Raw genomic sequence first — 6000 nt, forward strand, 5'->3', positions numbered from 1 at the left:
AGTCCTGGGAGCAAAGTATCGTGAATGTTCCCAAAACGTCCTTTAAGGGCATCCCACAGTGCTTTGGGTGTCTTCAACTGAAGGTACTCCCAGCGTAGGCTAGGATCCATATGTCGCCTCAGAAAAATTAAGGCATCTGCTTTCACCTTATTAGATAGTTCATCATCTTTGGGATCAGTAATCGTGACAGTGTAGTCTTTTGCCACAAAGGCAGTTTCCATATCGGAAACCCAACGATGGTACTCAAGTCCTTCTGAGTCCAAGATGTCAAACTCAGGTCGAGTTGGATCAGCCATCTACATAAAACAAGAGAGAAGATATAAATTACGCAGTCATAAAGACATCCACGTAAATTATTTTCCAAATATATGAATTAGATTTCAAGACCAAGATTCGTAATGGTCACATTTTTTTTTTTTCGATGCTATGTGAAAATATTTTATCACAGTAAGTGTGTGTATGATGCGCATGAATTTTCATTATCATGGCCAAACGGTATTGATATGTTGTATTACAAAAATAACTATAACACATTTAATAATAAATAAAACATAGCATATATAAAAATAAACTACATGACATGCTCAAATTGCACAAATAAACAACAAAATATATGCTACATATAATAATAGCAATAATATATCATGCGTAAAATAAAATATAAACAATAGCATAATATAAAGACATGCTTAGGAATAATTATATAAGAGTAACTAAAATTCACAAAACATGCTCACAATTGCATAATAAAAACATAAGCAATAAACTATAAAGCATGCTTAAACATAATTATAAATCATGCTTAAATATAATGATATAAAACATAAATAATAAGGCATGCTTAATCAAAATGACCTAATTAAACATGCTTAATAACAAAATAAAATAAAATTCACATGCTTTAAAATCATAAAATAAAATAAAAACATACTTGATTTCGAGAAAATAAAACAATCCTAGCGCACGCGCGTGTTGATGCAGGCGTGCGTAGCGATGTTTTTTTTTTTTTTTTTTTTCGGGTTCTAATGGGCCTGCTGATTTGTTTGAGTTGCAGGGCCTGTTTGTTTTTTTTTGTTTTTTTTTCGTTTCTGGGCTGTAGGCCTTTTTTTTTTCTTGTCTGGGCCGCAAGGCCTGTTTCTGTTTTTTTTTTGTCTTAGGCTGCAAGGCCTGTTTCCCTTTTTTTTTTTCTTTTGTGGGCCGGTTCTTTGGGCCAGGTTTTTTTTTCTTTTGTTTTTTTTTCTCTCTCTCTCTCTCTTTTTTTTCGCCAAGTCACCTTCTTTGTTTTTTTTCTCTTCCTTTTTTTTTCTCTGTTTTTTTTTTTTCGCGTCTTCTTCCTTTGCGTCTCCTTCTGGTTTGCAGGTGACTATGTGACTGGGATCTGCTGTAGGCGGTTGCTGCTACAGGCGGGTTTGGTCGGTGCTGCGATGCAGGGTGGAGGCTGAAGGCTGCAGCGCGAGCTGCTGGGTTGGGCTAGAAGCGAGACGCAAGGCAGAGGGGAGGCAGCGCCGGCGATCAGGACGAGGTCTGGGGCCTGGTGATGGAGGCCGGATTTGTTGCGCTGAGATCGGATTCGACAGGGACATCTGCTGCTACAAGGTGGTGATGTAGGCTGCTGTTGCTGCTGCAGGTGTGTCCTGTGGGCTGGAGGCCGGTGAAGGGTGATTTAGGCCGGTCTATGTGATGTGCAGGCGGAGGTGCAGGCGGAGGTGAAGCGCTGCAAGGGAGATGGAGGCCGGACGAGGCCGGTCTGGACTGCAGAGGGGAGGAGGCCGGTCTATGTTGGGAGGATTTTTTTTTTATTTTTTTTTTTAGTTGTTGGTGGCGGCAGAAACATAAGAAAAATATTGTTTTCTTCTAGGGTTTGTTTCTTTTCGTTTAGAAAGAAAAAAAATAGAAAATGAAGATTTTTTTTCTATTGGCTATTTTCTCTGAGCGTGCTGATAACGTGTTAATGTAAAATGACAAATGGAATTGGTCTACTCATTTCATTTCATAACCCCTTTATATAGGGAGAGAATTACAATGGAAAGAACAATTACAATGATGACATTAACTACTGATTGGTTCGTAATCCATGCTGATTGATGTTAATCGGTAATTGCTTGATTCCCTCTCCGTCAATCACTTTGACGAAGGCACACAATATGTTTTTCCTTTAACATTTTGTTATTATTTTTATCTTTATTATGTCCTTATTCATTTTTGTCAATTTTCAATTTTTATAAATTATGGTGAGCATATGAGAGGGAAAGGGATTTAGAGTCTGGTCTATGGAAAGGGATTTAGAGTCTGGTCTATGATACATAAAAGTATCTGCAAAAATGAAAAGAAATTTAGACTAATATCAGGTGATGAATCAACAGATTTTAAATTGCTTGCAAGAAACTTGGTGGAATCTCTCAAGACAGAATCAAATCTTCGGTAAAGTTATAGAGAAGCCAACAAACATATTCACCTTTCATAAACTACTTTACACACTACTAGGATAAAGTTCATAGACATCAGTTCACAACTGATGTTAAAAAAAAAAAATCCGATGTCTTAGTGGGTGATGTTAAAGATCGCCAAAACTAAGACATCGGTTCACAACTGATGTCTATTTTGCAACGAGACATCGGTTTAAGGTTCAGAACCGATGTAAAAACGTTAATGTGATCACCATTTTTGTGTGTTTAGCTATTATCAAACCTTCATATTTTTGCATTAGATGCTTAATGAAATATAGGTCTAACAACACAATTATCCATTTTAACATCGTTTCTGATTTAGAAACGATGTCTGATAATATTTTACACATCGGTTCTCATAAATTTTTGCTTGTGGTTCATAAGCTTTTTGTGTGTTTGGTACATAATATTTCACTAGACATTCAATCTACATTATGTAGTATAGTTTGAACTGATGTCCATATTTATGCTAGACATCGGTTTTGTTTATATATCGATGTCCATAGTTATTCTAGACATCAGTTTTTCTTTATATATCGATGTCCATATTTATTCTACACATCGGTTTTTGTTTATATCTCGATGTCCATATTTATCCTAGACATTGTTTTTGTTTATATCTCGATGTCCATATTTATCCTAGACATCGGTTTTGTTTATATATCGATGTCCATAGTTATACTAGACATCGGTTTTTGTTTATATATCGATGTCCATAGTAATCTAGACATCGGTTTTTGTTTATATTTCGATGTCCATATTTATACTAGACATCGTTTTTGTTTATATATCGATGTTCATAGTAATGCTAGACATCGGTTTTTGTTTGGTAACTGATATATTTTCTCATTCTTGACATCGATTTTTGTTTCCAAACTGATGTATTTTCTCTTTTCTGACATCGGTTTTTGTTCTTTTTGGTTCAATTTCTAGTTTAAAAGTGGTTTGCTCTCTGTGCATAAAGTGGATTCTTTGCTAGAAAAATATCACAATAAAAATAAAAGTGTAACCAAAAGAAAATTCTCATTAATATTATTTTTGATAAAATGAGTACCAAGGAGTAGGGAGAAGGGGAAATATGGCCTAAACTTCTCCATATACAATAACAATTGAAGTCTCCTAAAGAAATTAAAATACTTGTAACTTAAGGTTCCAGTCCTTAGTGCATCGCCAATGGACCTAGCAAAAACATGTGCCAAAGAGTTGAGAACTAGTATCATAGAGAAAAGACATTACTTTCTGTAATTTTCTATTTAAGAGAAAAAAAGAGGAAATTTATGTGTACCTGGAGTTGCTACCCTTGAACTGGTGAACATGAGCACTAATCTTTTTGAAGTCTGCACTTGGCTACTCTCTGTGCAATGAAAAGAAAAAAATGGAAAAGCTTATGAACAACAAAACCGAAGTATTCAAAAGCAAAGCATGAGCACAAACCAAGCAAACCAAGAGCTCAAAAATGACCAAACAAAATCAAGAACAAAACAAAAAAAAGGCAAAACCAACCAAAATACAACAAAATCAAAACACATTCATCTGAAAATTATTCATAAATCTCAACATTTTCTGTTCCTTACCTCCAGAAACAAGGACTTTGTGTAGCTAAAAGAAAGAGTTGACATTCTTAGTTTAAAATGGGAGAAAAATTGGCTAAGCAAGAGAGTAAAATGGAAATTCAAAACACCTATCAGAGGAGAGAAAGCAAAGGGAGATATAACATTTGCAAAGGAGCATATGCCTGAAATGCACCCTTGAGCCTTTCCCAGAAAATAAAGAGTTACAGATAGCAAAGAAAACTTAAGAGCCCAAAAGGGTAAGTTATATGCTGCATACCAATACTTTCTTATGCAGAACACTTCATCTGCAAAGGATCAGCTTAAATGAAATCAATAAAATTGATAACAAGCTTATAAACCAGCATTAACCAGGAAATTTGGCAAACTGGTTCTTGTATCTAGCAACAAGCATAAATGTAAAACTACGCCCACTTCTTGAATTAATTTGAACCTACAGAGTATTCCTTAAGCCTAGTAAGGATCAGGGCACAAACCAAGACCCATAAGACAAACATTACAATACCACCATCACAAGCAAAAGCACAACTACTGTCCAAACTAACAGCTATTATCTAAAGCCCCAAGTAACGCAACATTTAAGTAAAACCCCACCACAAGCAAAAGCAATCTCAAGTAAGCATCAGAACAACACCGACTTCAACATCTACAAACCAAACAAACCCAAATATCATTTCCAGCTTCTCTGCACAAACGAGATGCAGAAGAATATAATTTAGCAATTTGCTGTACTTTGACCACCTGACTTAAGCATACATTCTACTTTGCAATTGCCCACAATCAAATTTACATCCAAAGATGTAAAGTCACAAGCAACACTAGGTAAATGCGGTAAATTAAAACATATAATTTTAATTTCACAATGAATATACACTTGAGATTGCCAAAGAAGTTGCAAGTAGGTATCCAGAAGGACCACGCAAGCTTCATCCAAAAACATCTGCAATCAGTAAGCAGATGATTAGATAAGAGATTACTGTGCATGTCAAGATTCTTACAAACAAGATCGAACCTTTGTGGCTTGTCTAGAACTAAATAATTGCAGCCAGATGCTTACAGGTCAGCAATCACAGATAACAAAACCTACACATGTTAAACCCAAATACCCATAATTTTAAACTCAAAAACCCAGTTAAAAGATTCAAACTTTATCATGAAAAACATAAACTCAAACCATTATCAAATCCCAGAACACTTCACCCTCAAAACCCACATAAAAAACCAAACTTTCTTCAATTAGAAAGCAGAGATAAAGTTTCTTTAGCTAACCTTCCACATGGGCGTCTCCATGTTCGAACTCTCCCACAACTAATTTCTTATCTAACACAATGAAAGCCAAATTCAATTCTTTAAAACCAAAACCAAGATGACCCTCCAATCTGATTCTTTGACGTCCCTGAGGCTGGGAATTACAAAGGTAAACAGAAGGCTCTATCCAATCTGATTCTGTCCCAAATGAAGATACTCGCTGCACCGAACCAGAAGCACTCAAAATCAGATAAGCTACATCCTTGTCCAAGTACTCGGAACCAAATTTATAACAGATAAACTGGGGGTGATGAGTTGGACTGAACACCCTATTAATGTAAAATCATATCAATTTAACACCATCTCATGAATGATGACAGTTATGGCATGAAATGCAATGTCAATATAAACCAAACTATGCATAATTCAAAAACCAACGATCATAACCAAGTCACAAAAAGCACATAAGACCAACTAACTAATTTATATAGGGTATGTAGCAAATCATATATATATATTTCAAAACATATGCTATTCAATTAGCCAACTTTTTTGATCATAGTATCATGCATACAACATTTTTGTTCATATAAATGAATATAAAGAAAGAGAGAAAGAGTGGTTATACTGTTGAAGAGCAGAACTAGCGTTGTGAACTTCATCTCCAGAAGGAACAGGTCCAAGAACAACGTCATCAAGAAACCCATGAGCTTTCTCAACATCTTCACTCCCGT

The 6000-nt window shown here is 35.4% G+C and overlaps 1 long non-coding RNA gene across 1 annotated transcript; it reads right to left on the reverse strand.

The window, feature by feature from the left end:
• Positions 1 to 3447: 3447 nt before the first annotated feature.
• LOC112189917 lies at positions 3448 to 4768 on the reverse strand. Its single transcript, XR_002932144.2, has 2 exons — positions 3733 to 4768; positions 3448 to 3626 (listed from the first exon to the last, which is right to left on the reverse strand). It is a non-coding gene; the product is annotated as an uncharacterized LOC112189917 (long non-coding RNA).
• Between the last annotated feature and the right edge of the window lie 1232 nt (positions 4769 to 6000).

The sequence above is a fragment of the Rosa chinensis genome, chromosome 2, assembly GCF_002994745.2.
Source record: "Rosa chinensis cultivar Old Blush chromosome 2, RchiOBHm-V2, whole genome shotgun sequence".
NCBI classification, from domain to species: domain Eukaryota; kingdom Viridiplantae; phylum Streptophyta; class Magnoliopsida; order Rosales; family Rosaceae; genus Rosa; species Rosa chinensis.